The sequence below is a fragment of the Dermacentor albipictus genome, chromosome 9 (assembly GCF_038994185.2).
Source record: "Dermacentor albipictus isolate Rhodes 1998 colony chromosome 9, USDA_Dalb.pri_finalv2, whole genome shotgun sequence".
Lineage (NCBI taxonomy): Eukaryota > Metazoa > Arthropoda > Arachnida > Ixodida > Ixodidae > Dermacentor > Dermacentor albipictus.
The window spans coordinates 78,911,877-78,929,974 of NC_091829.1; the positions used below are offsets into that span (position 1 = coordinate 78,911,877).

General features: G+C 43.5%; 1 protein-coding gene across 27 annotated transcripts in view; it reads right to left on the reverse strand.

Annotated features, from left to right (window-relative positions):
• The window catches only part of LOC135919011 (uncharacterized), a 997,771-nt gene that overhangs the window by 187,899 nt on the left and 791,774 nt on the right, over positions 1-18,098 (reverse strand). For 9 of the 27 annotated variants that reach the window (XR_010569853.2, XR_010569848.2, XR_010569854.2 and 6 more), the window contains 2 exons: positions 2,751-2,838; positions 2,323-2,643 (listed from right to left, as the gene is read on the reverse strand). The exons of 17 other annotated variants lie outside the window; for them this stretch is intronic. The gene's annotated coding sequence lies outside the window, so the exon portion shown is untranslated. Of the gene's footprint in view, positions 1-2,207; positions 2,644-2,750; positions 2,839-18,098 lie in introns of those variants that run through there. One more of the 27 variants, XR_011508263.1, reaches the window with a different exon arrangement.

Sequence of the window (18,098 nt, forward strand, 5' to 3'; positions counted from 1 at the left end):
ATTTTCCGTAGTAGGCGCTAAAAATGCAGATTGTTTAGTCTTGCAGCGAAGATAACTCAAAGAATTAGGATCATGAGTACTGTTTACTAAGGTTGTGAAATAGTTATTAAATGTATTTGCAAGCGTCTCATTTGATAAAACTTTATCACCTAGTGTAATTTCTGTCATAGTCGTGTTCTTATCTCCTCGCCCAAGAAAACCATTAATACGCTTCCAGATAACATCAGATTTCTTTATTACGTCATTATTCAACAAATTATTCAAATACTGTCTCTTCTCTCTACGCAAAAGACTATTTGCTTTGTTCCTTTGCACCTTAAATTCATGCAAAGCTTTTTCAGTCCTGGTGTCAATAAAAGTCGTATAGAGGCGGTTTTTGGCACGAATTTCACGGATACAATTTTTATTTATCCATGGTTTTTTGGCTTTACGTGGTGGTTTAACTACTTTGTATTTGAAGCATTTATCATAGGTATCCTTAAACCTAGCGCTAAAATATTCATAAGCAGTTTCTGGATCACTGGCACGCATCAGTTCTGACCAATCTATTAGCGATATTGCCTCACGAAAATACTTCAGGCTTTGCATATTGACATCACGAACCATTTGTGGTAAACGGTGTTTGGATGTTGAAGGTGAACACTGGGTCATCAAAAGAAATATTGGAAGGTGATCACTTATATGAGCACTCACAACACCAGATAAAATGTTGGAATGGTGGATGTTGGTTATGAAGACGTCAATTAATGTCGATGCATCTGTTGAAATACGAGTCGGACTATTTATAACATTTTCAAAACCATTAGATTCGATTGTCTTGGTAAGTTCTCGAGAAGTAGAAGCCTTTAAGAAATCAATGTTTAGGTCCCCTGCCAGAATTAACTTGTAACCATTATCAGTCACCCAGCAGAAGCATTTTTCCATAAAAGACAGAAAGTTCTGCGTGCTCGATCCTGGTGGTCGATACAGGACGCAGAAAACATTATCATTGCACTGAACAGTAAGCACTTCATAATCCAACGTAACAAGAGAAAAAGATGCAACAATGTTGCAACGGAGTGTGCTTTTTGCCATTAACAGAACGCCACCTCCTCTTCGACGTGATCGATTCATGAAAAATGTTGTGTAGCCGGGTAACTTAAGAACTTCCGATTCACATTGATACCATGTTTCTGTTACCATTAATATATCAGGAGCAAAGCCAAACGTAGCGATAAGTGCAAGAATCTGTTCCTCTTTATTTCGGGCAGACTGCGCATTAAGATGGATAAAAGATAGGCAGTTCTTATTTTCGGCATACAGGCTGCCAACTTCATGCGGCGCAAAATATGCGTGCGTAGTGCTTCCAGACATGACGTCATCATTAGTAGCCATGAAACCTTGGTTAGTCAATTTTTTCTAAATCAGAGACATGCATTATTTGCAGTGACCGGGAGGATTCACTTTTCCTAGCGAAAATCTTGCCGTCCCGCGTCCAAGCGAAACGCCAATTCTTTTCCCTTTTTCGCGCGATCGTCATCCCCAAAAGTTTTTTCAATTCAGAGCACAGGTGTTCATTGACAAACACAGCACAAAACTGTGTGTAGCCAAGATCAGTGGCTGATAGTCGCTTCTTTCGAGTTTTGTTGAGGACAGCGTCGCGTTTTGATCGGCTGCGGAACTGTACCACAATGTTAGACTGCCCAGGATCCCTCGTTAGAACTCTGTGACAGATCTCAACATCATTTTCACTAATAGCCTCACTTACAACGTCTCCGATTTTTTTCAGAATGGCAGAAAGGTTCTCGCTTTGTGAAGTTGGAACACCTTTGATTTCTAGATTCTTATTTCTGGAATATTGGTCTAGTTGTGCAATTCTGAGCTCAGCTTCCAGTAGGCGCTTCTTCAGTAGTGTGCACACAGAAGTGAGGCAAGCGTTCTCAGCCTTGATTTCAGCGTTTTCCTTCTGAATGTCTTTCATGGTGGTACACATTTCCTCAAAACATTTGTTCATATTATCCAGGCTATTCTTAATCTCTCTATTTTCCTTCCTAAATTCTCTCTCCAGAGATGCGCGCATATCACGAATTTCTTGTTTCAAATCTTTCAGCATTTTTTGTTCCTCAGGGGACATTGCAGCAAAAACAGACACAGAAAAAAATGACTTTGGCAGTAGCAACAGCAGTAAAAAAGCAACGTGAATAATTCAGTCGCACATAGTGCCTAACCTGCGAGGCATAGAAGAAGAGACACAGCGTAAGCCGTGCTGTCCCGCTGCTGCCGCCGCTGCCAAGTGAAGCGTCCCAGTGCTTGCGTCGGATTTATGTAGAGCTGTCACTGCGGTATGGTGATGACGTAGACCGTGACGTAAAAGCGGGCTCGTGGCTTGTCACGGGATGATCATGGGCGGCCGATACATCGATGGGGCCGGCTGACGATAGGCAATCTGCGAGGCATAGAAGAAGAGACACAGCGTAAGCCGTGCTGTCCCGCTGCTGCCGCCGCTGCCAAGTGAAGCGTCCCAGTGCTTGCGTCGGGTTTATGTAGAGCTGTCACTGCGGTATGGTGATGACGTAGACCATGACGTAAAAGCGGGCTCGTGGCTTGTCACGGGATGATCATGGGCGGCCGATACATCGATGGGGCCGGCTGACGATAGGCAATCTGCGAGGCATAGAAGAAGAGACACAGCGTAAGCCGTGCTGTCCCGCTGCTGCCGCCGCTGCCAAGTAAATGTGCTCTCTATTCGAAGGTTGGGATATATAACTCACTCTGGCCCGCTTCCTCATCATATATCGCAAGCTTAATTTCTTCCAGGTGTCGAGGCCCCTATGGACTCATTTTCACTTCCCGTCCACCCTGTAATAATATCGACGTACTGTTAGTCACCGTCTCGAACCTAAAGGCAAATATAATTTATGGCCTCTATAGTTGAAAGCCTGTGCTTTTTCTTTGAAAGACGAGAGAAGAGGAAGGCTCGGGAATATTTTTTTTTTATCCCAGAGGAACACTCGCATGTATACATGTATTATTCTGCCTACATTATAGTTCATCTTCAGGGCTCCAAGCTGAACTCGCAATCTTGTCCTCAGCTACAAAATGTAGTACTCCTGGAATCCCTGAAGTAGGTAAAGATACAGATATCACTAAATGTAAATTCCTTTTTTAACCCATTGCTTGAAATTGTAACAATACCATGCAACTATCTGCATACTTTACATATTTCCAATATATCCTTCAAAAATTTAGGTGCGCCTGTGGGGATTTTCTGATAGAATACAAAATAGTATGCAGAAAAAAATTTTATTGGGACTTCGCTATCAGTGTGTTTAAATCCGTAAAGTTCAATAAACAATAATGTCTAAAAGTTTAAACATCAGTAACTTTAAACGTATCACGCATAGTTTAAAAAATGCATGACGACTGATGAGATGCTACATGGTTGTATCAATATATCTCGTATTTTGCACCCCTCCAATACGTAGAATCACAGATGATATAGGGGATAAAAAATTTTGTGTAGGATACCGTAAGTGGACGCCACAATATTAGATATAGAAGTTATATGGAATTTTCACCTTCTTTTTAACGTAGATTGCTGTAGCTTTCACATGAAATCTGAAACTAATTACATCTCAAATTTACAGATGCTCCGTCATTCATTCTTTCGCAATTAGGCCGAAATGTACCACCACAGAACGAGCATTCAATAAGAAGTGAAGCCGGACTTTGCAAAGCGATACCAGAAGGAGGAAAGAGAAAAGCAGAAAGCAGGGAGGGTAACCAGAATTATGTAACACTACCCTACACTGGGGTAATGGGAAAGGGGAAAACAAAGATGACAGGGAGAGAGAAGAGGGAAGGAAAGAAGGAAATTAGCAGTGAGTTCACTGACGCGGGTTAACTAATAGAAATTGCACTAATACTCACAAACGTTTGTACAAGCCCATGGTCCTCAAGAAGCACAAAAGCGCCTTCACCGCTTTATGGGCCGACGACCTGCACACCTGCACAGAAAGCGGCTGATTGTCCAGTTTTTGGAGAGCGTTAGTAAGGTCTTTCTGGAGTATATCGTGGACAGTGGTACAGCAGGTGGTCGATATTTTCTTCGATGCCAGAAGGAAACAAACGACAAAATATGGTAACATTGGCAAAAAAAAACAGTAAGATATTTTAGGAAAGGCCGTGTTACCAATGCTACCGGGTAAGCATTTTTCAGAGGGCAGACTGCATGTAGAAGTATACCAATGCCATTCGCACGAGAACTAGAAGGGACATTATGAAAGGAAGCACAGTGCAATCGTGGATAACTAATTTCAACTTGCGATATAGCTTCAGGCCGTAAGAACACCAAAAACAGAAAAGAAAGAGGGCAACCCTTCGGTCGTGCTATCTTAGAGATGGTGTAAGAAAAAAGAAAATTAATGGAAAGAGATTCCGGGGAAGTATGTGCTCCAGCTGAACGACGAAATCTGCCTACGGTGGTGACCAAAGAAGACGGAGAAGAAGGATAGAAAGCGTAAGCAGACCGCGGTGTATTGAATAAACGCCATTCAAAAGTAGGGAGAAGCAAGCATGACTCAAGGCTGCACACGGGCAAGAATTTAAATTGGATTATGATAGGAGCAATTTGATTCCCTAAAGTAATCCGTTATGACAACAACCCCCTGATGGAAAAAAAGGAATGCGACATGTCCAATTACCAGGGAACAGAATATTGGCTTTTTATTTTCCGTAATACATGTTCGCGTTCAACTACAACACATGTAAGTGAACTTCTGCGCTATTCTCTTTCTTTTCTTTCTTTTTTTTTGTACTGTCATAATATTCAGCAGGATATTTGTCACCAGATTCGGGTAGTCATAGAAATGCAGGTTAGTCGTAAAATTAGACGTTGTGCTATCTTGTATCCAGGGGATCGTTTTTTTTTAATATTTTGTAGGGAAAATGAAATCGTCATTTTATTCTGCTAACACACTTGCATTTACGTTTACAACACCGCGGGTATAATTGCGTAATACGTGACAGGCTTCTGAGTAATAGAAAAAAAGCGGCAACAAAGATGACAAAATTATGCAACTAACATGCTTCAAAAACAACACAGCGAATAAAGTGAAAATTAGTAGCCGGCGCCTATATTGATGCCAACCTCTTCTTTAATTTCATAATAAAAACACTAAAACGCAAACTTTTTATATGCTAGGAGAATGCCAGCAAACTTTAGAGTAGGAAAAAATACACGACCAACTACACGACTAATACTACAAAAAATACTACACGACCAACTAGCCCAACAAGCCACTCTCATGAACTCATTTTTTTATATGCCCGCAGCAGTATTCTAGCAGTGACGCTACTCCAACACCCGCAGACGTTAATGCAGATGTCCTTCGGGTGAAACAGAAGGAAATGTCGAATGTTAATAACGCTTTTGCCTCGTTGTTGCTTAATAGAGAAACGATGAACGTCAATTACATTTCTGAGCTTAGTCGTTGTTTAGTAAACGTTCAAATTGTGAGCTTCACGGTATTTTTGAGTGCATTCCTCAAACGCCACAGTGCTATGGCGCAATATGACACATTCCAATTGTTTGCGCACCATTACAGCACAGCCATTGCGCGCCATTAAGCAGTGATGAAAGTAACACTTCTTCACGCTGGGATGCTGTCCTACACAGTCCCAACCTCGAAGAACAGTTATGGGCTGTCCAACGGGCCCGCGACGCGGCGGAGAGGCTCGGCCTCTCTGTCCCGACGTGGGAGCGGCCCGCTGCGCGCTAGGGCGCGCCCTAAAGGACCCTAATAAAGTTTTTCATCCATCCATCCATTATAGCAAAGGTCTCAAAACGACCGCGAAGTTGCTGCTCAGTTTCGTTCAGCGCGCGATAACCCTTGGTGTACAATAACCATTATCTTCATTATCCTAAGCCTATTTTAAATCCAGCTCTAGACCAAGGCCTCTCCCGGCGATATTGAACTATACTTGCCTAGATTGAACTAATTCCTTTCCCTACATCCAAATTTGCTATCTTATTGCACAACCCAGTTTTCTGCGTACGCGGCTGCGCTTTTATTTTGGCACTATTTACGCAAGCCTAAGGCCTCATTCACATAGCCGTCAAACGTTCACTAAGGTCACCACCACGGCACTGGTATTAAACAGGGACAGAATGTTTCTGAGCTATTTTGCGGTCAAAAACGGTTCGCCGCATACGTAGAACGATGCTCTAAGTTTCTGTCCCCGGCACGGTGATGGAGCCAAGTTCCTATAAAATTGATCCCCATCAGAAAATACTAAGCCGTCGCAAAATAAAGCCCCCCCCCCCACCCCCCTTTTTTTTAAACAGCTGAAGCTGGCAACAGGTGCGGCTGCTGCTTTGTTCACATGTGCGTTCCAAGTATGGCTCATCGAAAACTGAGCTGTCGATTTCAGTGGTTTATTTCACACATTTAACATTACTGAATGATTATTTAAAAGATTCAGTGCCCAATGTAGATTATATTTATATGGGTTTAGGCGAACTTGGCACCGGTCAGTCAACATTGCACAAAACCGTGCTGCTGCCGACGTCACCAACGCCTTCGCCTATTGGTACGCTTCTCCATTGCACCTGTTGTGCGAGTTTTCTTATTTTATTTATTTATTGACGTGACGGTAATACGACGGAACGTTTGAGTGCTGTGTGAATCAGACCTAATGCACCCCAGTTCTCTGCTTTTCGCATTACATGGCCTGTTGAACTCTGTTTCTTGCTCCTAATCTAAACTATGATACTATGGCTTGCAGGGACATTTAATAGCGAAAATAATAACGAATTTAACAACGCGTTCTTGTGCGGACTAGGCGTTATTTATGGAGCATGTAAGAACGCGTTCCTAAATGCCTTATTATTTCCGTTATTAAATATTTGTGCGAACTACTCCCGGTTCAATACACGCTGTTGTTCAGTAACTTAAGTGTAGGCATACTACTTTTACATTTATCACCCATTGCACGCTCCCTAACTTCATTTCAAACATTTTTGCTGGCTTTCAAGTTTCTCTCTCTTATATTAGTGCTGGCAGAATGAAATGACTGAATACACTGAGGCAAAGGGTCCGTACAGGACAAATTAAGCCGTTTCCCTCGTTCTGTGCACGAAAATTACTTGTTTTTTTGCAATCTATTCGCCCTTACATAATGCAGAGCACACAGAAATTTTGCTACCGCTCGTGATAAAAAGTATGCAGGCGAAAGCGAAGCTTGTACGCTATATTTTTACAGGTACTATAATTAATTCTCGCGTGATGGGAAAAGACGTGTTTCTTCGCCAATCTAGGGCCTTATGTCGTAATAATTTATGTAGATCAGCAATTTTGCTTAGTTGTGCCATTTTGAATACGTCCGTCCGTCCGTCCGTCCGTATGTAATAACCATTATCATGAAGATAATGGTTATTATACACCAAGGGTTATCGCGCGCTCAACGAAACTGAGCAGCAACTTCGCGGTCGTTTTGAGACCTTTGCTATAATGGATGGATGGATGAAAAACTTTATTAGGGTCCTTTAGGGCGCGCCCTAGCGCGCAGCGGGCCGCTCCCACGTCGGGACAGAGAGGCCGAGCCTCTCCGCCGCGTCGCGGGCCCGTTGGACAGCCCATAACTGGTCTTCGAGGTTGGGACTGTGTAGGACAGCATCCCAGCGTGAAGAAGTGTTACTTTCATCACTGCTTAATGGCGCGCAATGGCTGTGCTGTAATGGCACGCAAACAATTGGAATGTGTCATATTGCGCCATAGCACTGTGGCGTTCGAGGAATGCACTCAAAAATACCGTGAAGCTCGCAATTTGAACGTTTACCAAACAACGACTAAGCTCAGAAATGTAATTGACGTTCATCGTTTCTCTATTAAACAACAACGAGGCAAAAGCGTTATTAACATTCGACATTTCCTTCTGTTTCACCCGAAGGACATCTGCATTAACGTCTGCGGGTGTTGGAGTAGCGTCACTGCTAGAATACTGCTGCGGGCATATAAAAAAATGAGTTCATGAGAGTGACTTGTTGGGCTAGTTGGTCGTGTAGTATTTTTTGTAGTATTAGTCGTGTAGTTGGTCGTGTATTTTTTCCTACTCTAAAGTTTGTTGGCATTCTCCTAGCATATAAAAAGTTTGCGTTTTAGTGTTTTTATTATGAAATTAAAGAAAAGGTTGGTATCAATATAGGCGCCGGCTACTAATTTTCACTTTATTCGCTGTGTTGTTTTTGAAGCATGTTAGTTGCATAATTTTGTCATCTTTGTTGCCGTTTTTTTTCTATTACTCAGAAGCCTGTCACGTATTACGCAATTATACCCGTGGTGTTGTAAAAATAAATGCAAGCGTGTTAGCAGAATACAATGACGATTTCATTTTCCCTACAAAATATTTAAAAAAACGATCCCCTGGATACAAGATAGCACAACGTCTAATTTTACTACTAACCTGCATTTCTATGACTACCCGAATCTGGTGACAAATATCCTGCTGAATATTATGACAGTACAAAAAAAAGAAAGAAAAGAAAGAGAATAGCGCAGAAGTTCACTTACATGTGTTGTAGTTGAACGCGAACATGTATTACGGAAAATAAAAAGCCAATATTCTGTTCCCTGGTAATTGGACATGTCGCATTCCTTTTTTTCCATCAGGGGGTTGTTGTCATGACGGATTACTTTAGGGAATCAAATTGCTCCTATCATAATCCAATTTAAATTCTTGCCCGTGTGCAGCCTTGAGTCATGCTTGCTTCTCCCTACTTTTGAATGGCGTTTATTCAATACACCGCGGTCTGCTTACGCTTTCTTTCCTTCTTCTCCGTCTTCTTTGGTCACCACCGTAGGCAGAGTTCGTCGTTCAGCTGGAGCACATACTTCCCCGGAATCTCTTTCCATTAATTTTCTTTTTTCTTACACCATCTCTAAGATAGCACGACCGAAGGGTTGCCCTCTTTCTTTTCTGTTTTTGGTGTTCTTACGGCCTGTAGCTATATCGCAAGTTGAAATTAGTTATCCACGATTGCACTGTGCTTCCTTTTATAATGTCCCTTCTAGTTCTCGTGCGAACGACATTGGTATACTTCTACATGCAGTCTGCCCTGTGAAAAATGCTTACTCGGCAGCATTGGTAACACGGCCTTTCCTAAAATATCTTACTGTTTTTTTTTTGCCAATGTTACCATATTTTGTCGTTTGTTTCCTTCTGGCATCGAAGAAAATATCGACCACCTGCTGTACCACTGTCCACGATATACTCCAGAAAGACCTTGCTAACGCTCTCCAAAAACTGGACAATCAGCCGCTTTCTGTGCAGGTGTGCAGCTCGTCGGCCCATAAAGCGGTGAAGGCGCTTTTGTGCTTCTTGAGGACCATGGGTTTGTACAAACGTTTGTGAGTATTAGTGCAATTACTATTAGTTAACACGCATCAGTGAACTCACTGCTAATTTCCGTCTTTCCTTCCCTCTTCTCTCTCCCTGTCATCTTTGTTTTCCCCTTTCCCATTACCCCAGTGTAGGGTAGTGTTATATAATTCTGGTTACCCTCCCTGCTTTCTGCTTTTCTCTTTCATCCTTCTGGTATCGCTTTGCAAAGTCCGGCTTCACTTCTTATTGAATGCTCGTTCTGTGGTGGTACACTTCGGCCTAATTGCGAAAGAATGAATGACGGAGCATCTGTAAATTTGAGATGTAATTAGTTTCAGATTTCGTGTGAAAGCTACAGCAGTCTACGTTAAAAAGAAGGTGAAAATTCCATATAACTTCTATATCTAATATTGTGGCGTCCACTTACGGTATCCTACACAAAATTTTTTATCCCCTATATCATCTGTGATTCTACGTATTGCAGGGGTGCAAAATACGAGATATATTGATACGACCATGTAGCATCTCATCAGTCGTCGTGCATTTTTTAAACTATGCGCGATACGTTTAAAGTTGATGATGATGATGATGTGTAGTGTTTCATGGCGCAAGGGCCAGGTTTGGCCAAAGAGCGCCATGACAAGTGGTAGTGTTAACGATGTAATATGGGAGATGTGACTTGGCTGTAAAGTGGCCTAAAAATAGTCGCTGTAAAGTGCGTAAAATCTGCGTGCTATAACATTATGGCGATGACTAATGACGGATACTATGTACATTAAAATCCATCGTAAAAGAATGATGAAAAATAGAAAATATATAAGATTCTAAAATTCACTAGAGCACCACTGCCTCGTTAGAGCCCTCGAGACACAAGGGCCTAGAGGCATGTGCTACATAAAAAAAAATTATCACAGCGCCATCCTCTGGAAAGAGGAGACGCTACGAGTGTGTGGGGCTTATAACATGTAAAACAACATCTTTCAGGAAGCCCAGGACTGCGCTGGAGTCAAACAGCGGTTCTGAACCTAGTAACATTACTGGATGAAGGGGGATGCGCTGCCGGTATGCTAAGGGAAAATGCTTCTTTCTTTCATGTTCGGCTTCCCGACACTCCAGGAGGACGTGGAGGACGGTCAGCCTCTCCCCGCATCTACCACAGGTTGGAGGCTCGTTTCCGGTGAGAAAAAAGTTATGTGTGCCAAATGTGTGTCCTATTCTTAGACGACAGAATAGGACATCTGTCCGGCGTGATTTTGTTACTGAAGGCCAGAATCCTAACTGTGGCTTTATCACGTGGAGCTTATTATTTGTTTCCGCGTCCCATAGCCGTTGCCACTGGTTCCGTAGTTTCCTCCGTAAGAAGGGCTTCAGGTCTGTGACAGGAACTGCAGCGGTGGGATTAGCAGAATGCGATGTAACTGACGTGGCCATCTGGTCCGCAAGAACGTTACCTTCGATGCCCCTATGACCTGGCACCCAGCATATGATGACATGCTGATTACCTATATACGCTTTACACAGAGCAGAATAAAGTTCGTTAATTACTGGATTTTTGTGGTTAGAGAAAGCCATCAAGGCCTTCACAACACTAAGGGAATCCGTATATATGACTGCTTTCTGGAGTTTTGATTTCCTTATATACTTCACAGACGACAATAGTGCGTAAGCCTCAGCCGTAAAGATACTAGTTTCCGCATGCAGTACATCGGTTTCCGAGAAGGATGGCCCGACGGCTGCATAGGACACCCCGTCGTGTAACTTCGATGCGTCTGTGTAGAACTCCGTGCAGGAGTGTTTGTGCTGGAGTTCCCGGAAATGCATCTGGATTTCAATCTCTGGAGCGTTTTTTGTAACTTCCATGAAAGATGTATCGCATTGTATCAACTGCCACTCCCAAGGAGGTAGCAGCTTGGCTGGATGCATTAGGCGAAGTTCGAGGATTGGAACATGCATTTCATGACTAAGCTCCCTCACACGCAGCGAGAAAGGCTGTCTTACGGAAGGACGATTACGAAATAGTGTAGCATATGTCATATCATTAATGGTGTTAAAACAGAGATGTTCGGGATTAGAGTGGACTTTCAAAAAATATGTTTGGCTGATGTATGTTCTCTGGATATGAAGTGACCACTCATTCGATTCTGCATATAAACTTTGTACGGGACTCGTTCTGAAAGCTCCTGTGGCTAAACGGATACCCAGATGGTGAACAGAGTGTAGCATCTTTAGTGCGCTAGGGGTGGCAAAGTGATAAATGACGGCACCGTAGTCTAGTCGAGATCGAATGAGACTTTTATATAGATTCATTAAACACTTCCTGTCACTACCCCACGTAGTCTGGGAAAGAAGTTTCATTATGTTCATTGTTTTCAGACATTTTTCTTTAAGATGTTTAATATGGGGGACGAAAGTGAGTCTGTAGTCAAGTATGACACCTAGAAATTTATGTTCTTTGTTTACAGGTATCTGTTGTCCACACACTTCCAAGCAGGGATCCGGAACTAGGCCTCTCTTCCTTGTGAACAAAACACAAGAACTCTTATGAGGATTGATTTTGAATCCATTTTTCTCTGCCCACCCTGACACCTTGTTCAAACCATGCTGTACCTGTCCCTCGCACACTACGAGGTTACAGGATTTGAAACCGATTTGAATGTCGTCCACATAGACGGAATACAAAATGGCCGGTGGTAAGGAAGCACGAAGTGTTGTCATCTTAACAATAAAGAGTGTGCAACTGAGCACGCCACCCTGGGGTACACCGGTTTCTTGTGCAAAAGGACGTGACAGCACATTGCCTACTTTCACCCGGAAGGTACGATTGGACAAGTAGCTTTTTATTATGTTTAGCATATTACCATGAATGCCCATTTCTGATAAATCTTTCAAGATTCCGTAGCGCCAGGTCGTATCGTACGCCTTCTCCATATCGAGGAATATCGATAAGAAGAACTGTTTGTGTACAAACGCGTCAGGAATATGTCCTTCAATACGCACAAGATGGTCGGTTGTGCAGCGCCCTTCTCGAAAGCCACACTGAAAGGGATCAAGCATTTTGTGTTGTTCAAGGAAATGGATGAGTCGCCTATTTAACATTTTTTCAAATACCTTACACATGCAGCTTGTGAGGGCTATCGGGCGGTAACTTGCCACTGAAGAAGGGTCTTTCCCTTGTTTCAAAACAGGGACCACAACGGCTTCTTTCCATGCCGTTGGAAGGTACCCTGCGTCCCACATAGTGTTGAAAAGTGTAAGTAGTGTTTCTTGCGTGTCATTGTGTAAGTTTTTGAGCATTTCATACATGATTCTATCGGATCCCGGTGAGGAGCTTTTGCATGCGCTCAAGGCAGCTTTCAATTCGGCAATACTAAAAGGGCGATTGTACGGTTGATTCTGTCGGTATTTATTGATGAGTGGCTTGCATTCTTCTATTTGTTTATATTTTAGGAAGGATTGCGAATAATGTTTTGAGCTTGATACACTCTCAAAGTGCTCCCCAAGTGAGTCGGCCTGATCTTTCAGTGTATCGCCCTGTGTATTTACTAGAGGGAGTGAATATGTTTGTCGCCCTCGAATCCTATTAACCCTGTTCCAGGCTTTGGCCTCATCTCTGAACGAGTTAATACTCGATAAAAACTTGTGCCAGCTTTCTCTTCTGGCCTGCCGGCGGGTTCTCCTACCTTGGGATTTTATTTTTTTAAAGTTGACAAGATTCTCAGCGGTGGGAGAAGCTCGCAGCAACCCCCACGCCTTGTTCTTATTCTTACGGGCGGTTCGACATTCGCTGTTCCACCACGGTACACGTGGTTTGCATGCCAAACCACTTACTTCGGGTATGCAATGTGATGCGGCATCTATTATGAATGCTGTAAGATAATCCACAGCAGCATCAATTTCTAAAGAAGATAGGTCAGCCCATGAGATGCTAGAGAGAGTTCGAAATTTCTGCCAGTCGGCTGTGTCTATCTTCCACCTAGGAGCTTGTGGAGGATATTCGTTTTCTTTAGATGTTCTGATTAGTATGGGGAAGTGGTCGCTCCCGTAAGGATTTTTCATAACTTCCCATTCCAGTTCAGGCAATATACACGGGGAAACTAGGCTGAGGTCAATTGATGAAAATGTTCGGTTGGCGAGAGAATAATATGTGGGTGCCTTCTTATTCAGCAGGCATGCACCAGAAGAGAAGAGGAACTGTTCAACAAGACGACCTCGCGAATCTATACGAGAGTCGCCCCACAGGCTGTTGTGCGCATTGAAATCCCCAAGTACAACGTACGGTTCTGGCAATTCATCTATGAAGGACTGAAATTCATGTTTGTTTAGTTTGTAGTGTGGAGGTATATAAATCGAGCAAATAGTGATAAGTTTGTTTAGCAAAACAATTCGAACCGCCACTGCTTCAAGGGCCGTTCGTAGCTGTAAATGTTGACATGCTATGATCTTTTGTATTACAATTGCAACACCTCCCGATGATGCGATTGCATCATCGCGATCTTTGCGAAAAGTAACATGCTGTCGGAGAAAGTTTGTGTGTTGTGATTTGAGGTGTGTTTCCTGTAGACACAGCACTTTTGGATTGTGTTTGTGTATAATCTCTTGCACATCATCAAGGTTCCTAAGAAGACCTCTGACGTTCCACTGTATGATTTGTGTATCCATATTTAAAGTAAGTTGGTGCTGTGTGTACGGAAACTGAAAGATGTCTTAGATTACAGAGCTCTTTCGAGGCCCTGTAATCGGGGTTTTGTCCTTTCTGGAGCGTTCGAGGGAGCCTCGCCGCTCCTTAGGCGCTTGGCGTGCCGTGAGGACAGTTGTAGTGTCCATTGCCTCTTGGGAGGCGCTGGACACATGCTCTTGCGAGCGAGTTTTCAGAGAGGGTCCCGCCTTGGAGGGCAAGACCCCTGCTCCCACCAGCCCGGAGACCGATGGGGCTCCCTGGGGGATCTGGCTGCGCCGGCCGTTGCCAGCGCTGGATGGGGCCGGGGAGGTTGGTGTAGCCTCGGCTGCGCCCACCTTCGGGGTCAATGGCCCCGTCTGCTGTGTTGGCGTAGCAGCGTTAGCTGCAGCCGCCGAGGGGGCGGATGGCGTCACTGCCGCCTCACTGAGTGTGGGTCGGACAGCCGCCGGAGGCCGTTGTGGCGCTGCCCCCTGACGCGCCACTTCGGCAAATGTGTTCTTAGGCAGGTATGCCACCCGCCTACGTGCCTCCTTGAATGATATATTTTCTTTCACTTTGATCGTGACAATTTCTTTTTCTTTTTTCCAAGATGGGCACGACCGCGAGTACGCGGCGTGCTCTCCATCACAGTTTACACAATGCAAAGAGTTCGTGCAAGCTTCAGACGTGTGTTCATGGGCACTGCATTTTGCACACGTTTGGCGGGCTCGGCAGCTCTGCGAGCTGTGGCCAAAACGTTGGCATTTGAAACATCTCAGGGGTTTTGGCACGTATGGCCTAACACGGAGCTTAATGTATCCTGCCTCGATTGACTCGGGCAGGACACTCGAACCGAAGGTGATTATCAAGTGTTTCGTTTGGATTTCTTTTCCATCTCGCCTTATCTTAATTCTTTTGACATCTATAACATTTTGTTCACTGAAGCCCTCCAAGAGCTCAGCCTCAGTGAGCTCCAGCAAATCATCGTCCGAGACAACGCCCCGGGTGGTGTTCATAGTACGGTGCGGGGTTACTGTTAGTTGGTTATCCCCAAATGACACAAGCTTAGACAGTTGCTCGTATTGTTTCTTATCGCGGAGCTCAAGGAGGAGATCACCGCTTGCCATCCTGGTCGCCTTATATCCGGCTCCAAAAACATCAGTCAAAGTCTTTGATACAAGGAACGGTGAAATAGTGCGCACTGGTTTGCCGGGTTTTTCCGAGTGAACTACATGGAAACGTGGGAAGTTGTGGACTTGGCGTCCGAAAAACTGAAAAACTTCATCGGTGCGCCCTCTTTTCTGAGGGGGATCAGGGAATGGAGGAAAAGAGCTATCCATAAATATATGTGAAATTTCGGCAGCAACGCCAGCCACCCACCATGGAGTCCAACAAGGGGACGCTGCAGGGCCTGAAAAACAGGGCCTGCAAACGCCAGCTGTACGTTGCCGCTATAACCTAATATGATATAACCAAGGTTGGCTACTCACACAAGGTTAACCCTTGCTGCCAGGAAGGTCGGAAGTAATAAAGAAATGAGAAGGAGACAGGAAAGGTGGAAAGTAAGGAAAAGACGAAGGTTGTGGGTAGAGAGAGACAGGAAAAGGCAACTACCGATTTCCCCCGGGTGGGTCAGTCCGGGGGTGCCGTCTACGTGAAGCCGAGGCCAAAGGGGTGTGTTGCTGCCGCCGAGGGGCCGTAAAGGTCCAAACACCCGGCATTGGCTCAACCCCCAGGATCCCCTTTTCCCAGGACACGGCTAAGCCGCGCACGGCTACACGCGGGAGGGTCCAACCCTCGTGTGCTCGGGTACGTGGTGGCGCAACACACCAAACGCCTGCTGACGCAGACGCCCCTGCGGGGACGTTTAAAGTTACTGATGTTTAAACTTTTAGACATTATTGTTAATTGAACTTTACGGATTTAAACACACTGATAGCGAAGTCCCAATAAAATTTCTTTCTGCATAATATTTTGTATTCTATGAGAAAATCCCCACAGGCGCACCTAAATTTTTGAAGGATATATTGGAAATATGTAAAGTATGCAGATAGTTGCATGGTATTGTTACAATTTCAAGCAATGGGTTAAAAAAGGAATTTACATTTAGTGATATCTGTATCTTTACCTACTTCAGGGATTCCACGAGTACTACATTTTGTAGCTGAGGACAAGATTGCCAGTTCAGCTTGGAGCCCTGAAGATGAACTATAATGTAGGCAGAATAATACATGTATACATGCGAGTGTTCCTCAGGGATAAAAAAAAACATTCCCAAGCCTTCCTCTTCTCTCGTCTTTCAAAGAAAGTGGACGATTATGGTACCGTCAATAACCAAAGTGTTGTGTACATTTGTGTGGTGCAGCCGAATCGACAGAGAGGGATGAAATTTCGTTTACGGACGGCACAGTAATGCTTCAATTTCGAACTTGTTCATTTCATGTTGCTCACTGCTACCCTTTTCCGAGCTTTTGTGAGAGTGAATGAATGGGTAACTTTTTTTCCCTCTTTTCTCTCGTTATTTACTACCTTTCTGTATGTCAAACCTTCAGTAGCATGCCAAAATTTTGTTTCGGCAAATGCCCATTAGTCAATAAAAATTATTTCACTAGCGCACGCTCATTTTCAGCACTGGTTGATATTGCGGTTTCCTTCTCATACATTCTTAGAATACGCAAGTTGTGTACACGGTGGGCAGGCTATGTGGTGTGAATAAAGTGTGATGAGACAATTCGTACCGAAGAATTCATTTCCCTACGCTAGAAGCTTGGCATAACTCAGCACCAGCATTTTAAGGAGTTTAGCTGACAAGAAGCCAACACAAAAATATTCCATTATTTTCCTTCCCCACTGTATTGAATTGACGCTAACGAGTTTTGTGTATTTGTAATAAATACAAATAAAGAAAAAAAGCGATTGCGTTCGAATGGTTAGAGCAAGGGACTCCTTTGCCGGGGCGCCGAAGTTCGAGTCCGTCATTGGTGGGCAATAATCCTTTAAATTGAATAATATGATTTCATTTAATTTATCATAACAGCACAAGCATCCATGGGCATACAGCAGCCATCGTCAGGAAAGTCCTGGAAAGGTTCGCATAAAAAGCTACGCTTTCACAAAAACTGCGTAATACAACCTCAAGGAAACGCAGGTAAAACGTGCGAATATACTATAGACTCGAGGTCAAAGGAGATATAGCAGTGCGACATTAAAGAAAGAGACACATAAGAGCGTAGAGGCAAAATGTAACAGATTAGCTAACATTTAACGAATTACAAAGAGGACCCTAAAAATAAAAGAAATATGAAGTAAGAAGTGCTGATTACAACGTGCAAAATATGTAAGACACACTACTAATTTCCGAAGAAGACAATGGCAGTGCCAAGTGAGACATTGCGATATCAGCAATATACTTAATAAGTAGACAATAAGTTCTATGCAAGGTTGAACATTAGCTGTTAAAGAAAGGAACGTTGAATAATGCTTGCACCCCATGGTTGTCTGCGAAGTCAGAAACACAATGCAACTGACGGGTTTATGCGACATGAGACCACCTTGAATGAGTTTGAATAGAAAGAGAAGGTCATCGAAATTACGTCGGCACCTAATTTGGTATAATTAGCAAAAGTAGCCAGTACAAAAGCAACAGTGCTTCAAATTTGTGCACTAATAATGAAACAATGCCAATGCTCAATGTAAATATCCAAATTTTACCTTAGCCTGTAATGACGTTTTGAAAAAAAAGTGCATTGCATATCATTGAGAGGATTGACGTATGCAAAGTATTGATATTAATGCCACATTGATGTTCCGTTGTTAGAAATACAAGCATGAAAATGTATTCAGGCATTCCACAAGCAAAAGCATTGCGTCGCAATGAAGAACAGCAGGATTAGCATGCAGAGTAGAGGCAATGCAGGTGAACTTTTGTGGTTCCTGCTAACACTTTCTTCGCCATGTTTGAAGCTGCCACTTGGAGCCTTCTGTGTTGTTAGTGCCTGCATTCTCTAAAAATGCTTGTGCATGCTTACGTCGTGCAACATTTATGGTGGAGATTCGGAATAAAAGTATGAAGCTCGTCAGC